Raw genomic sequence first — 12835 nt, forward strand, 5'->3', positions numbered from 1 at the left:
CTACACTGATCCTCATCACAGGGGCCTCTCAGGGTTGTGTGCTCAGTCCCCTCTTGCACTCCCTGTTCACTCATGACTGCACGGCCAGGCACGACTCCAACACCATCGTTAAGTTTTCCGATGACGCAACAGTGGTAGGCCTGATCATTGACAACAACGAGACAGCCTATGGGAGGGTCAGAGACCTGGCCGTGTGTTGACAGGACAACAACCTCTCCCTCAACGTGATCAAGACAAAGGAGATGATTGTGGAGTACAGGAAAAGGAGGACCGAGCACGCCCCCGTTCTCATCAACGGGCTGCAGTGGAGCAGGTTGAGAGCTTCAAGTTCCTTGGTGTCCACATCAACAAACTAACATGGTCCAAGCACACCAAGACAGCTGTGAAGAGGGCATGACAAAACCTGTTCCCCCTCAAGAGACCAAAAAGATTTGGCATGGGTCCTTAGATCCTCAAAAGGTTCTACAACTGCCTCATCACTGCCTGGTATGGCAACTGCTCGGTCTCCGACCGCAAGGCACTACAGAGGGTAGTGTGAATGGCCCAGTACATCACTGGGGCCAAGCTTCCTGCCATCCAGGACCACAAAACCAGGCGGTGTCAGAGGAAGGCCATAAAAATTGTCAAGGACTCTTGCAACCCTAGTCATAGATAGTTCTCTCTGCTACCGCACGGCAAGCGGTACCAAAGTGCCAAGTCTAGGTCCAAGAGGCTTCTAAACAGCTTCTACCCCAAGTCATAAGACTCCTGAACATCTAGTCAAATGGCTACCCAGACTATTTGCATTGCCCCTCCCCGTCTTTACACAACTGCTACTCTCTCTTGTCATCTATATATAGTCACTTTAATGACTCTACTTACATGTACATACTACCTCAACTAATCAGCGCCCCCGCACATTGACTCTGTATCGGTAACCCCCTGTTTGTAATCTCGCTATTGTTATTTTACTGCTGCTCTTTAATTACTATTTACTTTAATCTCTTATTCTTAATCAATATTTTTTTTGGAACTGTATTGTTGATTAGGGACTCGTAAGTAAGCATTTTGGCACATGTGACTAATAACATTTGATTTGGTTTGCCCTGTCTGATTTACTATAGACTTTACAGTGAAAGCATGCCATGCGATTGTGTGAAGACGGCGCCCCACATCAAAATAGTTTTCCACCAGCACAGGTTTCATAAATTCACAAATAGCGATTACATTTTCACTTTTTGAAAATCTTCCTCTGATTTGTCATCCAAAGGGTCCCAGCTACAGCATGTAGTGTCTTTTTGTTAGGTAAAATCCTTCTTTATATCCCAAAAAGTCAGTATAGTTGGCGCCATCATTTTGAGTAATCCACTCGTTCAACGTGCAGAGAAAGGAATCCAAAAAGATACCTCTAAATTTGTTAAAACAAGTCAAAATATATTTCTATTTAATCCTCAGATACCCTAAAATTTAATTAAACTATAATATTTCATACGGAAAGAAGTATGTTCAATAGGAAAACAATATTAGCAGGTAAGCGTCCTCTTCATCGCGCGCACATAGACTGATTTCCAACTCAGAGTCCCAGTACTAAAACTCATTAATCTTCCTTGTTTGGGAAGCATGAAATGTTGATCAAAGACTACTAACATCCAGTGGAAACCATAGGAATTGCATACTGGGAGCTGGATTTAATTTTTCCCCTATAGGTTCTAATGGAAAAGCATATGCTCTCAATTTTTTTTTATTCTGGTTGATTTTTCTTTGGATTTTCTCCTACCATATCTATTGTGTTATAGTCCCCTATAACTTCAGAGTGTTTTTTTCCAATGGTACCAATTATATGCATATCCTGGCTTCAGGGCCTGAGCAACAGGCAGTTGACTGACCTTCATGTCTTAAAGTAATGATTGACTTTAATTTCTCTTTGCTTATTTGAGCTGTTCTTGCCATAATATGGACTTGGTCTTTTACCAAATAGGGCTATCTTCTGTATATCCCCCTACCTTGTCACAACACAACTGATTGGCTCAAACACAGAGATATAGGGGAGGTAATGACAGAGGTGACTTGAGTCCAGGTGAGTCCAATAATCGCTGATGCGCGTGACGGAGAAAGGCAGGTGTGCTTACTGATGGTGGCAGGAGTGCGTAATGATAGGGAGCCTGAAGCCTGGCGCCTTCCACATGCCAGGGAGGGAGAGCTGGAGCAGGCGTGAAAGAACACCTACTCATTCTATTCCCTGCTGCAGCAGTAATTGTCGGTTTGTACGCATGTGCTGACGCTGTTCTTGTCTTGGTCTTTGTTCATTTCCTGATTAAATGTTGACTCACCGTACCTGCTTTTCATCTCCGGCGTCGGTCCTTACATGTTCTAAAACTTTTGACCGGTAGTGTAGCTCAAAAACAAGTAACAAATGAAAATTACAAGTTAATTTAGTTTTAAAGACTGATTAACACAACATATATTTTTTAGTATTTATATTGCAGTAAATTAGACTAAATTACTCACTCAAAATGTACATACATGGAGTGTACAAAACATTAAGAACATACCCCTCCTTTGCACTCAGAACAGCCTCAATTAATTGGGACATAGATTCTACAAGGTGTCGAAAGCATTCCATAGGGATGCTGGCAAATTTTTGACTCCAATGCTTCCCACAGTTGTGTCAAGTTGGGTGGATGTCCTTTGGGTGGTGGACCATTCTTGATACTGAAGGGGTTAAACCAAGGCCTCATCCCTTTTAAAGGGTTAATAAGTTGTGTTATGATAAAATGTGTGTGTATTAACACCAGTTTTGAGTGTTTTGCCCTTCAGACAGTATCAGAAGAAGGAATCCGCCTACGTTCATACATATGCCTCCTGTCTGGGCCCCACCTGGCTATCTGAGGTTCTGAGAATACGACTGGTTTTCTGAGAACACAAGGCTGCCGCAGGCCTAATGAAAACAGCCACCTGTCAGAAGATGCTTGGACTCGTTCACCTTGTTATGACCCTATACTTGTGATGAAAGGTCAAGTTTCAGTCTAACCCACTTCGGAGCTTTTAATTGCTGACAAGATGGCTGGAGGTTAGATTTATTAAAATGTTGTTGCCAGGGAAAATCACACAAGGAGGAATGGGAGAGGCTATATGAGTTACAGGATGTTTTAGACATTTTGCAGAACCTGGGTAGAGCTATCATATACTGTACCAAATTCTGCCTACAATTGTATTACAAAAGGATCATTTTAATACTTAAACAAAGAGTCTGTGTTTCCATTACTAATGTACAGTTGAAGTCGGAAGTTTACATTACTTAGGTTGGAGTCATTAAAACTCGTTTTTCAACCACTCCACAAATTTCTTGTTAACAACGCAGCTGTCATACCGCTCAGGAAGGAGGCACGTTCTGTCTCCTAGAGATGATTGTACTTTGGTGCGAAAAGTGCAAATCAATCCCAGAACAACAGCAAAGGACCTTGTGAAGATGCTGGAGGAAACAGGTACAACATTATCTATGGTATGGTATATATAAACTTCTGACTTTAACTGTAACTATCAAACACACACTTGAAGTCAGAAGTTTACATGCACCTTAGCCAAATACATTTAAACTCCGTTTTTCACAATTCCTGACATTTTAATCCTCTTAAAAGTTCCCATTCTTAGGTCAGTTAGGATCACCACTTATTTTAAGAATGTGAAAGGTCAGAATAGTAGAGAATGATTTATTTCAGCTTTTGTTTCTTTCATCACATTCCCAGTGGGTCAGAATTTTACATACACTCAATTAGTATTTGGTAGCATTGCCTTTTATATTGTTTAACTTGGGTCAAACATTTTGGGTAGCCTTCCATAAGCTTCCTACGATAAGTTAGGTGAATGTTGGCCCATTCCTCCTGACAGAGCTGTTGAAACTGAGTCAGGTTTGTAAGGCCTAAGTAAATGCTGTAATTCAACAAGTTATTGTGCGTATAGTACCTGAGTTAGAGGCAAGGAGGATTTGATTCCTATGAAAAGTTCTACAAATAGGACTACTTCACTGTTAGTCACCCTATTATCTTTGGTTGAAGTTTGTTTGAACAGTGTAAAACAATCAGAATGGAGAAATCCCCAATTAAACCACTTAGAATTATGTGGTATGTTGCCATCTTTGGGTAATGCATTCAAAAAAGTCATCAAATATAAAATAAAATATTGTGATGTGACATTTTGACCATATCACCCAGCCCTAGTAGTGTAACAATGAGTAATTACAATACATTTTAACTGTACTATCAGAATAATTACACTGTTACATAATGTGAATAAATGCATTGTTACGTAAAGTGTTATCAAGTAGCATGATTTTTTATTAAATACATTATATTATGCCTTTCTGCCCCAGAAATCAAATTGCTTCAGCCTGGATTAAACAATATAAAAGGCAATGCTGCCAATTAGGTTAAATTAGATTGTCTTTGACGTCAGTTATAGCATTATTAATTCGTATAATTAAACATGAAACAGTGTATTGATTTTGCTGCGCTATTTGAGTTAGCGACACATTGAGTTTTTGAATGCGTATGACTGGCTGTGGGAGTTACTGTAATTACTGTCTCGTCACAGATGGCTTCTCGACACTGAGGATGAGCTCTGTGATATCCAGGCTGACTCTGTTCCTCCTGAGGTCCATGATTGGCTGGCCTCCACCTTCACCAGGAAGATCGCCGTGTCACAGCAGTGGCGGCCGGAGGAGAAGCCGCGGTTTCGCAGTATCGTCCACGCCGTCCAGGCTGGCATCTTTATGGAGAGGTACAGGATTTTCTTATTCAAAAAAGGAGAGTGGAGTTCCAGATAATAATTTATTTTAACGATCTTTAATAAACTATTTATAAGGCATTTCAAACAGTTTTGCACGCTATTTATCAATCATTACTCACACATTTTGAAATGTTAATAATCTAGTTACTCACACATTTACATAACATTTTCAGTAATGCTTTAAACAAAGTGAATCTTATGAAGGCTTCTTAAGAACTTCATAAAGGCTTCATAAGCACTACATAAATGTGTCACAAATAATCTGTAACCATATGTCACGCTCTATAAAGGGTTCATAACTGTGGCAGAACTGTGTGACATAACCACCAATGTCATATGATACAAGGCATTTATGTATGTATTATAATAATAATAATAATAATACATTTTATTTTAAGAGCTTTTCACAACAGCCAACGTCACTTTACATATGGTTCACATTAAAATCACCAGGATAAAAATGGAAATAAATCACACATTAAAATAAGTGAGTATATAAAAGTACACTAAACGTAATGACAGACTAGCCATGGAGAACACTTAATGATGACAGACTAAACAAGAAAGTCAACAAGAGAGAAGATAAAAGCTAACACAGAGAATATTAATGTGTGTAAGGATTGTGAGGTTCTGACATGGAGAGAAAGGGAGTTCCAGAGTTGGGGAGCTGCACTTCTAAAAGCCCGGTCTCCCATGCCTGGTGCGAGGGATTGTGAGGAGGCCAGTGTCAGGGGAGCACAGTCAATAGGTAGGAGTGTAGGGGTGCAGGAGGTCAGTAAAGTTCAATATGTTGCCACCAGTCCATTGAGTGCTTTGTAGCTGAGCATGAGCAACTTTAATTAATGTGATCTTGTATTGAACTGGGAGCCAGTGTAGTTTGATGAGGGTGGGGATGATGTAGTCCCAAGGTCTGGTGTGTGTGAGGACTTGTGCAGCTGAATTTTGGATATGTTGAAGTCCAGGCGTGATAATACAAAGGTATGAATGTGGGTTTCAGCAGGGGATCAGTGAGAGAGGGTCTGAGTCATGAGATATTTTTGAGGTGGAAGAAGGCTGACAGTGATTTTCTGGATGTGGGATTCGAATGACACCAAGGTTCCTGACTGTGGAGTTGGAGTGGATGGTGCACCCGTTGATTGTCATGTTGACCCAGTTTCTTGTTGAGGGAGTTGGGGCCTATGAACTTGATTGTTCATCCAAGTTTTCACTTCACTAAGACAGTGAACAACAGAAGGGGGTGGCAGAGTGTAGTTGGGTTTTGTGTGGACGTAGATTATAAATGACTGAAAGTTTCGGACTTTAAAGTAAGTACAGCATCTTGTGATAAAGAGTCTAAATGGCCATGTTATGAATGACCGAAACTGTCTCACTTCAAATAAAATATTACAGAACCCCATTTGAAGTGTTAATAATTAGGTTATAAAAGTTCGGCTAATTTATGATCCACGGGATACTGTACCGTGTGAGGGGTATTCAGATGGGTTGATGGCCCCGCAAAGCTTGCGTTTGTGTTTGTGTACAATACCAGACAAAAGTTGACACACCTACTCATTCCAGGGGTTTTCTTTATTTTTGTACTATTTTCTACATTGTAGAATAAGACATTAAAACTATGAAATAACACATAACAGAGATCATGCTCATTGAGAGACTGCCAAGAGTGTGCAAAGCTGTCATCAATGCAGGGTGGCTACTTTGAAGAATCTCAAATATAAAATATATTTGGATTTGTTCAACATTTTGGTTACTACATGATAGTAAAATTAAAGAAAAACCATGAAATGAGTAGGTGTGTCCAAACTTTTGACTGGTACTGTATGTGTCAGAGCCAAGATTATTTGGAGTAGTCCTAAAGGAGACTACCTAGCCACCAGGTATTCCTTTACAGGTAATTTATTAGATACTTTGTAGTCATGTTGGGCGAGTTGGAACCAATGTATTTCTGAATCAAACGAGCCAAATAAATTGACATTTTGGGGATATAAAGAAGGAATTTATCGAACAAAATGACTATTCATTGTGTCACTGAGACATTTGGGATTGCAAAAAGAAGATCTTCAAAGGTAAGGCATTTATTATATCGTTATTTCTGACTTTTGTGTTGCCACCTGCCTGGTTGAAAATTATTTTCATGTGTTTGTATGCGGGGCGCTGTCCTCTGATAATAGCATGGTCTGCTTTCACCGTAAAGCCTTTTTGAAATCTGACACTGCGGCTGGATTAACAATCAGTTAAGATTTATTTTGATGTATTACACTTATTTTCGTGAATCTTGAATATTGATATTTCTGTAGTTTGAATTTGGCGCTCTGCAATTTCACTAGATGTTGTCAAATCAATCCCGCTAAAGGGATTGGCACACGAAGGGAGCACTAACAGGTTTTAAGTGTGCCTTGAATTCCAAATAAATCACAGGAACGGTCACAAGCAAAGCACCCCCACACCATGACACCTCCTCCATTCTTTACGGTGGGAAATGCTGAGATCATCCGTCCACTCACACTGCGTCTTTGGGGCGGCAGGGTAGCCTAGTGGTTAGAGCGTTGGACTAGTAACCGGAAGGTTGCAAGTTCAAACCCCTGAGCTGACAAGGTACAAATCTGTCGTTCTGCCCCTGAACAGGCAGTTAACCCACTGTTCCTAGGCCGTCATTGAAAATAAGAATTTGTTCTTAACTGACTTGCCTGGTTAAATAAAGGTAAAACATAGAATAGAAGCTGTTTTTCAGGCTCTCTGTCACAGCTTTGGGACCTGTACTGACCTCGCTGTCTAGATAATAACGGGGTGAACAGGCAGGGGCCCAGGTGGTTGTTGTCCTTGATGATCTTTTGGCCTTCCTGTGACATCAATTGCTGTAGGTGTCCTGGAAGGAAGGTAGTATGCCCCCGGTGAGAGGTTATTTCCATGATGCGGTGATGCCCTGCGGTTGTGGGTGGTGCAGTTGCCGTACCAAGCGGTGATACAGCCTGACAGGATGCTCTCAATTGTGCATCTGTAAAATGTTGTGAGGGTTTTAGGTGCAAAGCTACATTTATTCAGCCTCCTTAGGTTTAAGAGGCACTGTTGCTCCTTCTTCACCACACTGTCTGTGTGGGTGGACCATTTGAGTTTGTCTATGATGTGTACGCCGAGGAACTTGAAGCTTTCCACCTTCTCCACTGCGGCCCTGTCAATGTGGTGCTCCCTCTGCTGTTTCCTGAAGTCCACGATTATTTCCCTGGCACCACACTCCCAGAGCCCTCCCTGTAGGCTGTCTCGTCATTGTTGGTAAACAAGCCTACTACTGTTGTGTTGTCTGCGAACTTGATGATTGAGTTGGAGGCATGCTTGGCCATGCAGTCTTGTGTGAACAGGAAGTACTGGAGGGGGCTGAGCACACACTCTTGTGGGTCCCCAGTGTTGAGGATCAGTGAAGTGGAGGTGTTGTTTCCCACCTTCACCACCTGGGGGTGGCCGTCAGGAAGTCCAGGACCCAATTGCACATGGCGGGGTTCAAACCCAGGGCCTCGAGCTTAATGATGAGCTTGGGGGGTACTATGGTGCTGAGCTATAGTCAATGAACAGCATCCTTACATATGTATTCCTCTTGCGCAGTGTGATGGTGATTGCATCATCTGTTGATCTATTGGGGCGGTGAGCAAATTGAAGTGGGCCTAGGGTGATAGCTAAGGTAGAGATGATATGATCCTTGACTAGTCTCTCAAATAACTTCATGATGACAGAAGTGAGTGCTATGGGGTGATAGTCATTTAGTTCAGATACCTTTACTTTCTTGGTTACAGGAACAATGATATATCCTGGTCCCAGACCTCTTGCCAACTCCTATGGTAATTGGCCAAACAACAGAAACTGAGATCTGGGACCCGATTAGTATGATGCTGTAATCAAAGCAACAGTGAAGTTCCAATAATGACTAACAATTACCCTCTGAGACTGACATCAGTTATTAATGGGACAGTATACCCAAATTACAAAATGTCTTATTCTGTCACGGTTTCCCAATGCTAAAATTTTAAGTCATGTCAAGTCATGATACCAATATTAGCATTTTTATCACATGTTCAAAACTTCTATAAGTTACTTTGTTGAGCTTCACAATCAATTTTAGATACTTTCGGATGATTTGGACATGATGCATGAAAAATGCTATCGGTACCATGACTTGAATGGGATTTGTGTCCCAAATGTTAAAATGTTAGCATTTGGAAACAGTGCTAGGGAAATAAAACCAAAGCATTGATTGCTCTCATACATTGTCCATAAACTGCTTACATCTTCACATGATTCTACATGTAAAATCATGTTGGACTCAGTTTGCAAAATACGTCTGGCACTCTGTTCAGAGGGGCTAAGTAATCTCGGTAGGCAAACGCTATTGGTGTGTCCGAGCCTTCAGGAAAACAATGTGTTATTTTGTAATTTGGGTGAAAAATCCCTTTAAGACTATGACTTATGTTCTTTATATAACTGTCAAACTCAGTAAACTTTTAAAGTAGTATTTTCTCTTGTTGCCTGCAGGATGTGGACAAGTGGTCATTTGATGTCTTTGTGCTCCATGAAGCTAACGGGGAACATGCACTCAAGTTCTTGGTCTATGAGCTCCTCAACAGATATGACCTGATCAAACCCCTTTTGGGTCAGATGTTCAAAAATATTCTCATCAATCAGACCTGGGTTGAAATATTTGAAAAAGCCGTTCAAATACTTTGAGCGTTTTCCCGAGTCTGCCTAGAGTGCCAGATGGGCAGGTTTGCCGTTTTGACACTTTTATATTGGTTTATTTAACCAGGACAGCTCCAACAGGCACATATAAAGAATGTTAAATGACTTACTTAGGCTTGAGGTGTAAATGTCCTATCCTCCCTTCATCAGATACCTATGTCTTCCCTGGTATCCTTTGTGGAGGCTCTGGAGGTGGTCTACAACAAGCACTGAAACCCCTATCACAACCTGATCCACGCTTCCGATGTCACGCAGACCGCACACTACCTAATGCTTCACACCGGTGTTATGGTGAGTTAAGCCTAATTTATACCCTAAGTACGTTCACAATGCAATAACACAATTAGCTCTGCAAAATGGCAATCCTGCCTCCTACCTAACAATGCAGTGTTGCCATTTTGCATAGCTAATTGTAGTTATTGTGTTGCATACACACACACTGTCACACATGCAAAGAAGCTATACTAGATCTCTAACCTAGATATTCATTTTGCAGCACTGGCTCAATGACCTAGAGATTTAGCCATGGTGTTTGCTGCAGCAAATCATGACTTTGAGCACACAGGGACCACCAACAACTTCCATATCCAGACCAGGTCAGTCATCACTCTCCCTCTTTCGTATGTCTCATTTAGAACTGGGTTGGGGGTCAATTCAGAAAGTGATTTGAATTTCAAATCCCAAAATTGAAAGAATTGAATAAATACCTTCTCCTTTTAGCTTACTGACCAGTTATTGAATTGTAATTTCAGTTTACTTCCTGAATTGACTGACTTCAATTCAAATTGACCCCAACCCAGATTTAGAAAGACAAATGGTTCTGTGGATCACCAACACTTTTCAGTTGTGAAATGTAATTTGACACTTTTTTTTATATGAAAGGGAACAGTTCTCAGTATTGAATAGAGTGGAGTAATGACTAAATGTGGGGAAAGAGCAGGATATAAATATATACTGTTAAAACTCAACCTAAAGATGACTGGCAGTAAGGGGTTATCCATTAGTAGATCCAGGGAGACACAGAGGAAACAACGGAGCTAACAACAGGTATCCACGTTTGTGTATGCATGTGTGAACTTGTGTGTGTGCCTGCATGTGTTTGCAGGGAGCTCGGTGCACTGGTAATTGAGATGGTCATGCACTGGTAATTGAGATGGTCATGCACTGGTAATTGAGATGGTCCTGACCAATTGTGCCACTTTCAGCAGATCAAGACCATGAGGAGTGCTTTGCAGCAGTCAGACAGACGGGTGTGTCTTCACACTCTGTCCACTCCTTTCTCACTGTTCCTCTCCTCTATCTGTTGCACTCCAAACTACCCCGCCAATCTTCCTTCCCACTCTACTCAAGAGGCTTTGAGACACTTCGGATCTTCTAATCGCACCTCTTAACAACACTTTCGTCCTGAAGATTCCTCTCTAAACAGAGGAGCACAAACACACACACGCATACACAACTGACCCTTTCTTTCCTTCCTCTGTGTGTCTTTGTGTGAGCTTGTGTGTGTTTGCATGCATATGTGTGTGTCTGCCTGTGTGCGTGTCTATATGTGCATTTGCATGTACGCTTGCATTTTTGTGTGTATGGGCTGATGTATGCTTGTCTGTGAAGTTCAGTGTGGACAAGGCCAAGGTTCTCTCTCTGATGCTACATGCGGCTGACAGAAGCCACCCAGCCAAGGACTGGCCTTTGCACTACCGCTGGACACAGGCCCTCATGGAGTTCTTCAGACAGGTACTGAAGGTTTTGTGGACATCTTTTTTTGTGATTCACATTTCTTTATTGATTTTCACACCCAGAAATGAACAGTGACAAACAGAACAGACTCAACAAAAACAGTCAACACCACACAACGTCCTATAAAGAGCTCCAGACCATCATAAATCATGATAATTCAAATAAGCATGGTGCCAGAAGCTGATCACTCCTGTGGCTTAGTTGAAATTAGTTGTTTTAAAGTTATGTTTTTTGAGATTGTTGCTGTTTCCATTGGGTAAAATAGTATGTTAATGGTGTATACAATTCTCTAAAGCCTTGTTCACATTGGCATGTCTGATTCAAATTTGTTCTTTTTCCTCCAGTCTGAAACACCCAAAAAGCACATAGAATCAGATATATCAAGACACATTTCACAGGTGGTTTGAAATCAGATATAAATCTGATTCCTGGCCATGCAACTTGTGTCTTAAAGGTCAAATCTGAAATATTCCCCTCAAGTGATTTTTAGACTGTTATTTGGCATATCATGTTGCTTGCTTGCTAACTACCCTGTTGATAGTTTTGACAAGAACATGTGGTAGCTGTGGAGCAAACTATTATTGAATGTGCTAGAAAGCTAAACATCTACCTAGTTAGCTAGTTGACAGCTGTGGCTGGCCAAAAAGGACTAGTCTTGCAAGTTGGATCATCTTATCTATCCTTTGAGGCTTTAAAAGTGTTCTTACACTAAGCAACTGGGAAACGTCCGTAGCAGGCATTGTTGTCACCCTAGCTTGCTACATAACTTCTAAGTGATAGGAGCACCACCACCAATCAGCCTACACCACTGTGCACACACCCGTTGTTACTATGACAACAAGCATAGCCATGTCATCAAATTAATGCTGTCTGAACACATACAGTGGATCCTCCTTTAAAAGTTGCATCATACCCCAGCACACCTTGCAGGCTGCTGCAGCATTCTGTGGCGCGTTATCTATATGCAGCCATTTTTCTGTCAATGCAAGTTATTGCTAGTTTGACCAGCAGAGGGCGTCTTTGAGAAGCATTTGATACTCTTCCATGTTGCAGGCACGCGGGAGACCGGGGTTCAATCCCCCAACGGGGAAGAAGGAGTAGACTGTCCTTGTAAATAAGAATTAGTTCTTAACTGATGCCATATGTGTTATTTCATAGTTGTGATGTCTTCACTATTATTCTACAATGTAGAAAATAGAAAAAACATAGAACAATCCTGGAATGAGTAGGTCTGTCCAAACTTTTGACTGGTACTTGCTTAATTAATTTGATTAATATTATGGTGTTTCTATTCCATGAAAAAAAAAAAAAAAAACTGACGGTCGGCAGTACAGTACTGGGATATTTAGCTAAAGAATCCCTGTGTTGTGCGGACCGGAAGGGAGACCGGGGTTCAATTCCCCGACGGGGAGGTAGGCTGTCCTTGTAATTAAGAATTTGTTCTTATTAACTTGATTTCATAGTTGTGATGTCTTCACTGTTATTCTACAATGTAGAAAATAGTACAAATAAAGAAAATCCTGGAATGAGTAGGTGTGTCCAAACATTTGACTGGTACTTGCTGGGTAAATTCAGACCGTTTCTCTCTCTGAGCACACACTGGACGTTCGGC

General features: G+C 41.2%; 1 pseudogene; it reads left to right on the forward strand.

The window, feature by feature from the left end:
- The first annotated feature begins 242 nt into the window (after window positions 1–242).
- LOC135570470 (dual specificity calcium/calmodulin-dependent 3',5'-cyclic nucleotide phosphodiesterase 1A-like) lies at window positions 243–11348 on the forward strand (annotated as a pseudogene).
- Window positions 11349–12835: the final 1487 nt, after the last annotated feature.

This window comes from Oncorhynchus nerka, unplaced genomic scaffold (assembly GCF_034236695.1).
Source record: "Oncorhynchus nerka isolate Pitt River unplaced genomic scaffold, Oner_Uvic_2.0 unplaced_scaffold_18___fragment_2___debris, whole genome shotgun sequence".
In the NCBI taxonomy this organism is placed as follows: domain Eukaryota; kingdom Metazoa; phylum Chordata; class Actinopteri; order Salmoniformes; family Salmonidae; genus Oncorhynchus; species Oncorhynchus nerka.